At 44.0% G+C, this 14,923-nt stretch overlaps 1 protein-coding gene across 2 annotated transcripts in view; it reads right to left on the reverse strand.

Annotated features, from left to right (window-relative positions):
• Positions 1 to 14,518, reverse strand: part of thnsl1 (threonine synthase like 1) — an 88,659-nt gene extending 74,141 nt beyond the window's left edge. For both annotated transcript variants that reach the window (XM_085987744.1, XM_085987743.1), the window contains exon 1: positions 14,262 to 14,518. The gene's annotated coding sequence lies outside the window, so the exon portion shown is untranslated. The remainder of the gene's footprint in view (positions 1 to 14,261) is intronic.
• Between the last annotated feature and the right edge of the window lie 405 nt (positions 14,519 to 14,923).

Here is a 14,923-nt window from a genome sequence, read left to right on the forward strand (position 1 = left end):
AAACCACAGTTTTTTTTGGTTTTTTTTCTTTCTTGTTTTTCTTCGACTTTCGTCTGAGGAATCGATCTCCTTGAGGTGCTGCCGAATTGCAGGTAAGTCCATTTCCAATTTGTCGCCACTGTTGTATCCGTGTGTTAATGGAGACACGGAATGCAGGAGTTGGTTTCACAGGTGTTTACTGAACAAAGTCTGGAGGTGAACTAACAGATACAAGACACTATACAAGCTTATATAGCCCGAGTGGCCATTACCGGCATTACAGTACACAGGGGCTCTTAAAGGCACATACACCACAGTCTCCATCTCGGATTTCTCTGGCTCAGAGTCATTGAGCTGGAGTGCGAGTTGGAGACACTCCGACACATAAGGGAGGGGGAGAAATTTCTGGTCAGTTTTATCCCAAATACAGTCATACCCCATAGGAAAGTACAGGTTCAGGAAAGGGAGGGTGTGAATGTTAGGGAGCCGGGTAGCAGGGATTCAGGAGAGGTCAAGAAGGAGGTCCCGCAGACACTGGTCCTGATGTACTCGCTACCTGTGAGGACAAGGAGAAAGACTGCAGGGAGGATAGCCACAATGCAGACCAAGGCACTGTGGCTCAGAAGACTGTCCAAAGAGAGGCCGGGGGGGGGGTGGTTAGAGCAGAACAGAAATGTGGTAGTGATGGGGGACTCTATGATTAGATAGCTTCCTCTGCAGCCAAGAACAAGAATCCCGAAGGGTGTGTTGCCTACCCGGTGCCACGGTAAGGGATATCTCATGGCGGCTGGAGAGGAACTTGGAAAGGGAGGGTGTAAATCCAGTTGTCGTAGTCCATGTTGGAACAAATGACATAGGTAGGAACAGGGAGGAGGTCCTGCTGAAAGAGCATCAGCAGTTAGGCTCTAAATTAAAAAGCAGGCCCTCGAGCGTAATAATCTCTGGATTATTGCCTGAGCCATGTGCAAATTGGCATAGAAGCAGACAGATCAGGAGAATTAACACGTGGCTAAAGGGCTGGTGTGGGAAAGAGGGGTTCCTTTTCATGGGACACTGACACCAGTTCTAGGACAGGAAGGAGCTGTACCGATGGGACCCATGTCCTAGCGGAAAGGGTAAATAGGGAGGTGGCAAAGGCTTTAAACTAGTAAGATGGGAGGAGGGATCTACAAGAAACATAACCAGCCTAAATATGAACAAAACAGGAAAAGAGAGCATAGGAAAGAGTAAAGTAAGGGAGGACATTGATGGCAAGGGAATAAATAGAGTTATAGAACAGGAGTCTAAAAAGATGGTTAAACATAAAGTGAGAGGAAATCCTATTAAAAATGAGTTAAACTGTCTGTAAAGCAAAGCACACAGTGTCCATAATAAAACAGGGTCGCTGGAGGCAATCATGCGTTGCGAGGAACCAGACATAGTAGGGATTACTGAGACATGGCTACAGAAAAATCAGGACTGGAAATTAAGCATTGCAGGGCACAACATATTTATAAAAGAGAGAGGGAAAAAGGGGAGGTGGAGTAGCTGTACTTATTAGGGATAATATGTCAGTAGAAAAAAGTGACGCAGCTATCAGCAAGACAAAAATAAAACACCATATTTTTTTTTATTCGTTTGTGGGATGTGGGCATTGTTGGCAAGGCCAGCATTTATTGCCCATCCCTAATTGCCCTTGAGAAGGTGGTGGTGAGCCACGTTCTTGAACCACTGCAGTCCGTGTGGTGAAGGTACTCCCACAGTGCTGTTAGGGAGGGAGTTCCAGGATTTTGACCCAGCAATGATGAAGGATCGGCGATATACTTCTAAGTCAGGATGGTGTGTGACTTGGAGGGGAACTTGGAGGTGGTGGTGTTCCCATGCGCCTGCTGCCCTTGTCCTTCTAGGTGGAAGAGGTCGCGGGTTTGGGAGGTGCTGTCGAAGAAGCCTTGGCGAGTTGCTGCAGTGCATCTTGTAGATAGTACACACTGCAGCCATGGTATGCCGGTGGTGGAGGGAGTGAATGTTTAAGGTGGTGGATGGGGTGCCAATCAAGCGGGCTGCTTTGTCCTGGATGGTGTCAAGCTTCTTGAGTGTTGTTGGCGCTGCACTCATCCAGGCAAGTGGAGAGTATTCCATCATACTCCTTACTTGTGCCTTGTAGATGGTGGAAAGGTTTTGGGGAGCCTGGAGGTGAGACACTCGCCACAGAGTACCTAGCCTCTGACCTGCTCTTGTTGCCACAGTATTTATGTGGCTGGTCCAGTTAAGTTTCTGGTCAATGGAGACCCCCAGGATGTTGATGGTGGGGGATTCGGCAATGGTAATGCCGTTGAATGTCAAGGAGCGGTGGTTGGACTCTTGCTTGTTGGAGATAGTCATTGCCTTGCACTTGTGTGGCAGGAATGTTACCTGCCACTTATCAGCCCAAGCCTGAACATTGTCCATGTCTTGTTGCATGCCGGTATGGACTGCATCATTATCTGAGGAGTTGTGAATGCCATTGAACACTGTGCAATCATCAGCGAACATCCCCATTTCTGACCTTATGTTGGAGGGAAGGTCATTGATGAAGCAGCTGAAGATGGTTGGGCCTCGGACACTGCCCTGAGGAATCACAGAATCACAGAAACCTCACAGTGCAGATAGAGGCCATCTACTATTTCTAGGGCCACTTGCTTAAGTACCCTGGGATGTAGATTATCAGGCCCTGGGGATTTATCGGCCTTCAGTCCCATCAATTTTCCGAACACCATTTCCCTACAAATACTGATTTCTTTCAGTTCCACCCTTTCATCAGACCCTATGTTCCCCGGCATCTCTGGGAGGTTATTTGTGTCCTCCTTTGTGAAGACAGAACCAAAGTATGAATTTAGTTGGTCTGCCATTTCTTTGTTTCCCATTATAAATTCCCCTGATTCTGACTGCAAGGGACCTACGCTTGACTTCACCAATCTTTTTCTCTTCACATATCTATATAAGCTTTTACAGTCAGTTTTTATGTTCCCTGCAGGCTTACTCTCATATTCTATTTTCCCTTTCTTAATTAATTCCTTTGTCCTCCTTTGTTGAATCCTAAACTGCTCCCAATCCTCAGGATTATTGCTTTTTCTGGCCAATTTATATGTCGTCTCCTTGGATCTTATGCTATCCCTAATTTCCCTTGTTAGCCACGGTTGAGTCACCTTTTTTGTTTTATTTTTATGCCAAACTGGGATGAACAAATTCTGTAGCTCATCCATTCGGTCTTTGAATGTTTGCCATTGCCTATCCACCGTCAACCCTTTTGAGTGCCATTCCCCAATCAATCCTACCCAACTCGCTCCTCAGACCATCGTAGTTTCCTTTATTTAAATTGAGGACCCTAGTCTCTGAGTCAACTACTTCATTCTCCATCTTAATGAAGAATTCGATCATATTATGATCGCTCCGACCCAAGGGGCCTCGTACAACAAGATTGCTAATTAATCCTTTCTCGTTACATAATACACAGTCTAAGATGGCCTGATCTCTGGTTGGTTCCTCGACATATTGGTCCAGGAAACCATCCCGTAAACACTCCAGGAATTCCTCCTCCACAGTATTGTTACTAATTTGGTTGGCCCAATCTATATGTAGATTAAAGTCACCCATGATGACTGCTGTGCCCTTATTGCACGCTTCTTTAATTTACCTTTCCATGCCATCCCCAACCTCCGCCTTACTGTTGGGAGGTCTATATACCACTCCCACTAATGTTTTTTTCCCCTTAGTATTTCTCAATTCTACCCGTACAGATTCCACATCATCAGAGCTAATATCCTTCATTACAATTGTATTAATCCCTTCTTTAACCAGTAATGCTACCCCACCTCCCTTTCCTTTTTGCCTATCTTTCCTGAATATCGAATACCCCTGGATGTTGAGTTCCCAGTCTTGGCCATCCTTGAGCCACGTTTCCGTAATCCCAACCAAATCATATTCGTTTACCTCTATTTGCGCAGCCAATTCATCCACCTTATTACAAATGCTCCTCGCATTAAGACACAAAGCCTTCAGGCTTGTTCTTTTAACGCTCTTAGACCTATTAGAATTATTATTTACTGTGGCCACGTTTGATTTAAACCGTTGATTTCTCTGACTACCACTTTTGTTTTTCTCCTTCCTATCTTTTGCTTTTATCCCTGTTTCCCTTTCCTCTGTCTCCCTGCTCAGGTTCCCAACCCCCTGCCATTTTAGTTTAAACCCCCCCGAACAGTGCTAGCAAACCTCCCCGCAAGGATATTTGTCCCGCTCTGGTTCAGGTGCAACCCATCCGACTTGTACAAGTCCCACATTCCCCAGTGTGGTGTATGTGCCTTTAAGAGCCCCAGGTGTGCGTAATGCCGGTAATTGCCACTTGGGCTATATAAGCCTGTGTATTGTGTATATCCTTTAGAAACCCCCCCAGACTTGCTTAGTAAATACCCATGAACCAACTCCTGTCTTCAGTGTCTTTATCTACACACGGACACTACAGTGGCGACGAAGTGGAAACGGACTTACCTGCAATTCGGCAGCACCTCAAGGACATCGATTCCTCCAGCGTCCAGAAGACTCAAGGAAGTAATAGAAACTGTGGTTTCACCAGCTGGCCAAGCTGGTGGCAGGTACTGCGCTAATCCTTCCTGGGCGTCAGGCTGGGGCTCCAGCGGCGGGCTCTACAGCTGAGACAGGCAGCGAAATCGGAGGCAAGCAATAACGGACTGGGAGGGTGCACTCGGGAGACGGCCGGCGCGGCAAGCAGGTCAGCGTTTAGACCTCCGTCGGGAACGAGTCTCCAACAGTGAATAAACGGAAACCACAGTAAAACAGCGTTGTTATCGGTAGCAGTGGCGGGAAAGCGCAGGAAGCGCCATATCGTTGCTACAGAGAGAAAAAAAAAGCGCGGGAAGCGCCATATCTTTTTTTTTTGAAATGCCTAAGTCTGGCAATATTGATGCTTTTGATAACGAAACAGAGCCTAACTTTGGCAATATTGATGTTTTTGATAACAAGATAGAGGATTGGACCACATATGTAGAAAGAGTGGAGGTGTTTTGCACCGCAAATGGAATAGAAGATGAAAAAAAAGCTTCAGTGCTTCTGGATCTAATGGGCGCAGAAACATACAAGCTGTTACGCAAGTTAATCACTCCAGCCGAACCGATGGACAAGAATTTTGAGGAGATTGTTGATACCCTACACTGCCAATTCGAGGCAGGACTGGCAGATTCTCTGCAAGACAAATTCATCTGCGATCCCCTAAGTGTAGAAACACAAAAAAAGGTATCTTCTGGAAAAGATTTAACACTGGACAAGGCTTTCAGTGCAATAGGAGCGGCAAAGATACAGCAAAGGCCACAGGACTTCGGCACCCATGAAATGACACGGGGTTTCGAGAGATGTTATCGCTGCGGCAGATCCAACCATGACCAGAGGGATTGTTGGTTCAAAGAAAAAGCATGCAGGCGATGCGGAAAGATGGGACACATTCCACGTGTATGCCGATCTGAAAATAAAAAATCCACTAACGGGAAAAGAATCAATAAGGAAAAGCACAGAAAGGTACAAATGATGACGGACAGTAGCTCCAAAGACCAGAAGAGCGATAGCGACTCCGGAAACAAGAGACTAAGCTCTCTCAAATTACATAATGTAATTGCCAATGAAGATTACCAGACCATTTGGGTTACCCTCATAATAGCAGGGTCCCCAGTTAAAATGGAGCTAGATACAGGATCAGCTCTAACCGTAATAAATCGACGAGATTACGAGAGGCTATTTTCGCATATACCTCTAAAAGACACATCCATTATCTTAAAAACATATACGGGGCAGAAAGTATACCCCAAAGGAAAAATAAAGGTGCCTGTGGTATACAACGGCAAAGAAATACAAAAGTTGTATTTATACATTCTACAAGATGGTGGTCCACCGTTGTTGGGACGTGAATGGATAAGGAAGATACGTTTAGACTGGCACTCCATTCAGGCACTGACGGTGACCAGTAAGGAAAAAAACAATGATGACATCATACCTGAACGATTAAAAGACATCTTGGCCAACGCCAAAGAAGTGTTTCAAGAGAAACTAGGAACCTTGAAAGGCATCACCGCCTCAATAAAAGTGGAAGATGCAGCAATTCCAAAAAATTTTAAGGCAAGACCGGTGCCATACGCAATACGTCCGGCAGTCGAGGCAGAGCTGGAGAATTTGGAAAAGGCAGGCGTATTATCCAAAATAGATTGGAGCGAATGGGCAACACCCATCGTTCCAGTCATGAAAAAAGCATTGAAAAATAACTCTGAGGAACAGAGAAAAATTCGCATCTGTGGGGACTTTAAGGTGACTGTAAACCCGGTCCTTCACACGGTACAGTATCCTCTTCCGAGGATAGAAGATATTTTCGCCTCACTATCCGGAGGAAAACGTTTCACAAAAATTGACTTGGCACAGGCATATCTACAGATGGAGGTTGAGGAGACCTCTAAAAAGTATCTCACAATAAACACACACAAAGGCCTGTACCAGTACAATCGACTGGTTTTTGGAGTAGCATCAGCTCCAGCTATCTGGCAAAGAGCTATGGAGCAAGTCCTGCAAGGGATTCCGGGGACTCAGTGTTACCTAGACGACATCCTTATAACAGGAGAAAACGACAACGAGCACCTTGCCAATTTGGAGCAGGTGCTCACTAGGCTGAAAGAACGGGGCCTACGAGCAAATCGCCCCAAGTGCGAATTTTTCCAAAATCAGATATCATATTGTGGCCACATAATTAATAAGGAAGGGTTGCATAAGTCACCTGAGAAAATTGAAGCAGTTATAAAAGCCCCAGCACCTGAAAATGTTTCACAATTGAGGTCATTCCTGGGATTAATAAATTACTATCATAAATTTTTACCGAACTTATCAACTATTCTACACCCTCTTAATGATCTTCTACACACAGGAGTGATTTGGAAATGGAACGAAGACTGTAAACGTGCCTTCCATAAATGTAAAGACTTAATCACATCCGAGAAAGTTTTGGCTCATTACAACCCATCACTGCCAATCAGACTGGCGTGCGATGCATCCCCTTACGGCATAGGAGCGGTATTGTCCCATAGATTCCCTGATGGCTCGGAACGGCCGATAGCTTTTGCGTCACGCTCATTGAACTCAGCTGAGCGTAACTATGCCCAGATAGACAGGGAAGCACTCAGCCTGGTATGGGGAGTGAAGAAATTCAACCATTACCTACACGGACAAAAATTTACCTTGCTGACTGACCATCAACCCCTCATCTCCATATTCAACCCTAAGAAAGGTGTCCCCATTATGACGGCGCAAAGACTACAGAGGTGGTCCCTTTTTCTAGGGGCACACCAATACAACATTGAATACAAAGGGTCAAAACAGCATGGGAATGCTGACGGTTTATCGCGCCTGCCGTTGCCAACGATAGAAGAGGCACCTACAGTAGACCCAGTAGAGATATTCCACTCTACCATAGTGGATTGTCTACCGGTGACAAATTCTGCCATTGAAAGGGAGACCAGAAATGACCCTACTCTCTCACGGGTCTACGACTTAACAATGAAGGGATGGCCAGCACATGGCGAACCACTGTTGCCAGCATTCTCACAAAGAAGAGAACAGCTGTCAGTGTGCCGAGGAACCTTGATGTGTGGATCCAGAGTGGTGATTCCACCCAAACTCCAGGATAAAGTGCTAAAGGAGCTTCACGAGGGGCATCTGGGTGGAGTGAAAATGAAGAACCTAGCTAGGGCGTTTGTATGGTGGCCAGGTATCGATGGAGACATCGAAGACATGACCAAGAGCTGCCTAGGATGCCAGAAGGTCCAAAATGCTCCGCCACAGGCCCCTCTACATCCATGGGAGTGGCCCTCATCTCCCTGGCAAAGGGTGCACATCGACTTTGCTGGTCCATTTATGGATTCAATGTTCTTAATCGCAGTTGATGCACACTCCAAGTGGCCGGAGGTAATAAAGATGTCCTCCACCACCACGGAAAAAACCATCACAGTATTAAGGACCATATTTGCCAGGAATGGGCTGCCGGAACAGATATGTTCTGATAATGGACCGCAATTTGTGTCCGAAGAATTCAGAAAGTTCTTAAAGAACAATGGGGTAAAGCACTACACGTCCGCCCCATACCATCCCGCCACCAATGGATTGGCTGAAAGGTTTGTCCAGACCTTTAAGAAGGCCATAAAGGCCATGGGTAATGAAGACATAAAACTTCAGCACAAGGTGGATAACTTCTTATTTGCATATAGGAATGCAACACATATGGTTACAAACCAAACTCCCGCCATGATGTTCTACAATAGAAACCTAAGATGCCGGCTGGATTTGGTCAAGCCCAACATCCGAAGGGACGTGGAGAACCGGCAGTTTCAGGGCATGAATGAAAGGCCAACTAGGGCCTTCCAGATAGGCCAACCGGTTTTGGCCCGGGACTACCGTACCGAGAAATGGCAGCCTGGAACTATCTGCACACGACTAGGACCACTGATGTATACCGTGGACATCGGAGAAAGCATAATAAGGCGCCATGCTGACCAAATCATCAAGTCATCCGAAAAGGGACAACCTACACCACCACACTATACATCTAACGATGAAGTAGAGATACCCATATCTACCTCCGATCCGGTGATACTGGAACCCGATGAACCCGACACTGGCCTTCAAGCCGAATCAGCCTTGCCAGAAGAACCTACTACACCACCAGAAACTACTACACCCCCGAGGCGTTATCCGGACCGAGTCAGGAAGCCTCCTGAGAGACTAACTTATAATTAATTAATACAGCAATGTATATTATTTTGCATATAACATGTAATTAATAATTACTTAAAATATGATGTACTAGTTAGCTAGAAGGGGAGGAATTGTGGTGTATGTGCCTTTAAGAGCCCCAGGTGTGCGTAATGCCGGTAATTGCCACTTGGGCTATATAAGCCTGTGTATTGTGTATATCCTTTAGAAACCCCCCCAGACTTGCTTAGTAAATACCTATGAACCAACTCCTGTCTTCAGTGTCTTTATCTACACACGGACACTACACCCAGAAGCAGGCCCAGTGATCCAGGAAACTAAAGCCCTCCCTCCTGCACCAACTCTTTAGCCACGCATTCATCTGCTCTATCCTCCTATTCCTATACTCACCAGCACGTGGCACCGGGAGTAATCCAGAGATTACAACCTTTGAGGTCCTGCTCTTTAATCTGCTACCTAGCTCCCTAAATTCTTGCTGCAGGACCTCATCCTATTGGATCTAGTAATGGGGAATGAACCAGAGCAGATAAGAAAAGTAAAAGTAGGTGAACATCTAGGCACCAGTGACCAAAATTTAATACACTTTAAGATAATAATTGAGAAGGACATAAATATGACGAAAACCAGGTTAATAGATTGGAGAAAAGCTGATTTTGAGGGGCTGAGAATAGAACTTGGGAAAATAAAATGGACAACAATATTGGCAAACAACGATGTAGAACAGCAACATTTAAAACACTGTTTAACAGAGTGCAGGAACAATTTATTCCGCTAAAAGGAAAGAACAAACTAAACACTAATGAGACCCCATGGATGAATAAAGCCATAAGGGAACAACTGAGGGTAAGGAAAGAGGCATACATTAAGTACATGGACAGCAGGGGAGTGCATGATAAGGGAGAATGCGAAGAGATTAGGAGAGAAGTCAAAAAACAATTAGGCAGGCAAAGAGGAACTATGAAATTAAATTATCAAGGAACATAAATAAGATAGTAAAATATTTTACAGGCACATCAATAAAAAAAGGAAGGTTGGGATGGGAATAGGGCCATTAAGGGATAGACAGGATAATACCACAGGTAACGATAGAGAGCTGGCAGAAATATTAAATGATTATTTTGCCTCAGTATTTACCCGGGAGATAGAACAGGTGGGCATGACATTGGATAATGAGATAAGTGCATTTAAAATAAGAGGGGATATATTAAATAAACTAATCCAACTCAAAGAGTATAAAACCCCTGGTCCGGATGGATTTCATCCACGCATTTTAAAAGAATCTAGAGAAGAGATAGTAGAGGCATTACTACACATATTTAATAATGTTAGAAAAACGTGTGGTGCCAAAAGACTGGCGGATAGTTAACGGAATACCTATATTCAAGGGGGATAGAAAATGTCCAGGGAATTATAGACCAGTCAGCTTAACATCGGTGGTAGGAAACATAATAGAATCCCTACTAAAGGAGAAAATAGAAGAACACCTAGCAACCAAAAATATAATAAGGAATAGTCAGCATGGATTTCAAAAGGGAAAGTCTTGCTTGACCAACCTCATTGAATTTTTTGAAGCAGCAAAAGAGAGAGTAGACAATGGTAATGCAGTAGATGTAATTTATCTAGATTTTCAAAAGGCCTTCGATAAGGTACCCCATAATAGACTGATGAACAAGGTCAGAGAATGCGGAGTCAGGGGACAAGTTGCAGAATGGATAGCTAGCTGGCTTCAAGACAGAAAGCGGAAAGGTAGCTTTTCACAGTGGCAGAAGGTGGGTAGTGGTGTTCCACAAGGATCAGTGCTGGGACCACTGTTTTTCACAATTTAGACTTTGGAATCAAAAACACAATTTCTAAATTTGCAGATAACCCCAAATTGGGGGAAATAGTCAATACTGAGGAGGACTGCAACAAATTACAGGAGGACATTAATAAACTTACAGAATGGGCATATAATTAGCAAATGAATTTCAACACAAATAAATGTGAGGTATTACATTTTGGAAGGGAGGTTACTTATTACCTGGAGGGTGCGAATCTAGGTGGGGTAGAGGAACAAAGGGATCTCGGAGTACAAATACACAAATCACTAAAAGTTGCAACACAGGTTAGCAAGGCCATAAAAAAGGCAAACCAAGCACTAGAGTTTATTTCTAGAGGGATAAAATTGAAAAATAGGGAAGTTATGCTAAACCTGCATCGAACCTTGGTTAGACTACACTTAAGAGTATTGCGTACAGTTCTGGTCGCCAGATGATACCAGAAATGCGAGGGTTTACATATCAGGAAAGGGTGAACAGGCTGGGTCTCTTTTCTCTTTAAAAAAGGCTGAGGGGTGACCTAATAGAGGTCTTTAAAATTATGAAAGGTTTTGATAGAGTGGATACAGAGAGAATGTTTCCATTTGTGGGGAAGAGCATAACTAGAGGCCATCAATATAAGATAGTCACCAAGAAATCCAATAAGGAATTCAGAAGAAACTTCTTTACCCAAAGAGTGGTGAGAATGTGGAACACGCTACCACAGGGAGTGGTTGAAGCGAATAGTATAGATGCATTTAAGGGGAGGCTAGACAAGCATATGAGGGAGAAGGGAATAGAGGGTTATGCTGATAGATTTAGATGAGAAAGACAGGAGGAGGCTTGAGTGGAGCATAAACGTCAGCATAGGCTGTTTCTGTGCTGTATATCCTATGTAATCTTGTGTAATTTATGAAGGTTAGATAAATGGTGAAAGGAAAGGGGAATAAAGGGATATGGGAACAGGGCAGGCACCTGGGATTAGAGCTATTGCTTATGTGGAGGATAAATACCAACATGGATTGGGTTAATTTCCGTTTGGTTTTTTGGTATGTAATTCTATGTATACAGTTTAAAAGTAATGCCCAGGTGTGATGGAAATAACGTGACAAACTAATTACGGCACAGGAAGTAACTGACAAACAGGAAGAGTGTGCAAGACACAAGGCTGTATATGTGATATTAAATCTAAATTGCTGTTTTCATGCACATTTAATGCCAACATATATAGTTGACGTAGGTTGCTGACATATTTCAGTTTACACTCCTGCAGGTTTTGCTTGCCACCTGCACCCACATCTGTGTCACTGCTGATTATCTCAGAATAAAATTAAGTGGACTTTTTAAAAACACCTTTAACTGATAAATATTGAGAAGTAGAAAGTAAAAAAAAACATTTGAACAATTTAAACTGCTGCAAGTACCAAGTCTGAATTTGTGAGCATGACTTGTGTTTGAACAAATCACTCTAAAATAAAATAAAAATCTCTGGCTGAATTACAAGTCATTAGCTATTCTGTATTCATGGCAATGCTGAAGGAGCTGTAACACTGCCACTTCATCTCGAGTCATCGTTGGCTTGTTCTCTCTACACAGATGCGGCCGGACCTGCTGTGATTTCCAGCAAAAAAAAAAGTTTTTTTATATATTGTATTTTGCTTGTTCTTTGTTTTTCATACAGACCCCAGCATCTGCAACATTTGACCCCTTGTGACCCCACCTCATTGTTCTTTGATGTAATGTTTTCCTGACTGACCTGTTTGGACACCATTCACACCTTTGATTGCTGTGATTATCTCTCTGCCGAGGTGTGATAAAGGGCAGTTAGAAAGATTACCTGTAATCATCTGGCAGTGTTCTCTGACTATATATGCTGTGTCTATATGCATCTCATCTCTTCACCTGACGAAGGAGCAGCGCTCCGAAAGCTTGTGATTTCAAATAAAGCTGTTGGACTATAACCTGGTGTTGTGTGACTTCTCACACTTCATCTTCAGCTCAGACCACTTTGCTAAACCTGCTACATAATAACCAAAGATTTCTTTTCCAGTAAAAATTCTAACAAATGTGGAAAATATCCAAGCGTTATTTTTTATTCAAGTGTGTTTAATCTATTATTTCTACACCACTGAAAAAAGGAGTTCTTGATTGCTCAGGAGAGAATTTGAACCATTCCAAACTGAAACAAGTTACACGTTTATAAATCACCAGCTTTTTTCTCCTGGTAGTAATAAAACATGTTATATAACAGCACCTTTTGTAAATAAATCATCCAATTGAGTAATTTTACAGCTTCGTGGTTCACTAATGTCCTTTAGGGAAGGAAATCTACCGTCCTTAACCGGTCTGGCCTATATGTGACTCCAGACCCACAGCAATGTGGTTGACTCTTAACTGCCCTCTGAAATGGCCTAGCAAGCCCCATTCAGTTGTAACAAACCGCTATGAAAAAAACCTTCACCACATGGACTGCAGCGGTTCAAGAAGGGGGCTCACCTACCACCTTCTCAAGGGCAATTAGGGGTGGGTAATAAATGCTGGCCTTGCCAGTGATGCCCACATCCCATGAATGATTTTTTCAAAAGCTACAAATTTTAAACATCATTCAATAAAAATATTTTTTTTTTTTAAATAAATATTTTATAAGTTGACCATTGACCTACCTCTTTGACCAAGCTTTTGGTAATCTGTCCTGATATCTTCTTCTGTGGCTCGGTGTCAAAAAATGTTTTATTGATAACGCTCCTGTGAAGCGCCTTGGGATGTTTTGCTACGTTAAAGGCACTATATAAATGCAAGTTGTTGATCCTTAGCAAACGGGTTCCTATAGAATGATCATTCGATACTTAATGTATGTATGTATATATATATATATATATTCAAGCCATTTTTAAAAAATCATACAAGAGCTTAATGAAATAAAAAGATGTGACTTCTGTCTACTTATCACAGGCCCTGCATCTAAAACATAATTATCAGTTACTGCCGCTAAACTTAATTTAATTCGACAGACATTTTCTCATCTAACTTCTGTGAATGGGTTTGCAAATAAATAACTTTTTAGCAGTTAACAGGGGTTAACATGATTAAAGCAGTTATTACATAATTTATGGATCTCAACCATTTGATTAGGTTTAGCACTGCACATGAAATAATGCTTTCAAGAGCGATTAAGGTACAGCACAGTGACTCCAGCACCAGAAACAGAGTGCAGGTTTAATCCCCCAGTCCACAGATTTCCTAATTGCTGGAGATGGAAGTTGAGGCCAGATGTCTCCCTGCAGGGGGAATGGAAAGTCATTGGAGGGCCACTCCAGAGTAACTCCCAGCTGTCAGTCAGCACTGCTATTGGCAGAAGCAGGTCGCCCAAATGATTTCCCAGTCTGCCATAGTTGTGGTGTGGGCCAGCAATATCTGAACAAGGGGAAGAGGTTTAAAATAAAACAGAGCGTGGAACTAATTCCCCCCATTTTAACTCAGGACCCAACAGCTGTGGTGTGAGACCCGCAGGAACGGGTCGAGCGTGAGGCAGGAGGCCTGAGCCGAGGACATGCGGGATAGTCCCGGGCATTCGGGTACTGGGGGGTGGAGGCGATCGCGGCCGGGGAGGGGAGTGTAAACTCGGGACGGCGCAGGCCTTCGTTTTCCGTCTGAGGCTCAGCCCGGCTGCTCCTCCCAGCCCACAAGGAAACCTGGGGGAAAAAATAAACTCACTCTCTGGGCCCTCCTCCTGCTGCTGCGCGCCGGGTTTCCCAGCGAGGCCGTCACCAGTGCCCGGGGTCTCAAGGGCGTCTTCAGAGCCCGAAACACGGCTGTGAAATGGGCCAGGACCCGAGTGTGGTGTGTACAAGGCGAGCGCCACACTGCCTGTACTTTAACCCCTCGCACGCCCCCTCCTCATCGGGTATATGTTTGTATAGGAAGATACAAAACTGTTTAACTGGGAGATGTTGAATCCCCAACTGCTTGGAGGCAGTATGCTCAAGTCATCTCAAGAGAAATTTCTAATTTTAGCAGATAAATTTAGGATGATCAGACTAAATATAAAAGCTGAATGCTCTGCGTTCAAATTCCACCTCTGTATAGTTGGCAAGCACTGTGATGAAATTTAAAAGCCAGAGCATTCAGCTTTTGTATTTAGTCTCCCACACACACAAACATTTGGGGGGGGGGTCAGCAGGTGCGATCGGTAACGGGTCGAGTGGGAAAATGTTTTTTTTGACAGCGGGTCAGGATCCCACTGTCAACTCACCGCTATGCGCCTTTCCCAAATGTCGAGTCTGTTATACAGTGTTATTGTAAGCAACTGTTTGTAAACTGCAAGTTTGTTTCCAAGGAAAAGGGGGATGTCGTGTATTCATTGCGAGTTTGACACC

Source organism: Somniosus microcephalus, chromosome 5 (assembly GCF_052327205.1).
Source record: "Somniosus microcephalus isolate GS21.2 chromosome 5, FLI_Smic_1.0, whole genome shotgun sequence".
NCBI lineage: Eukaryota > Metazoa > Chordata > Chondrichthyes > Squaliformes > Somniosidae > Somniosus > Somniosus microcephalus.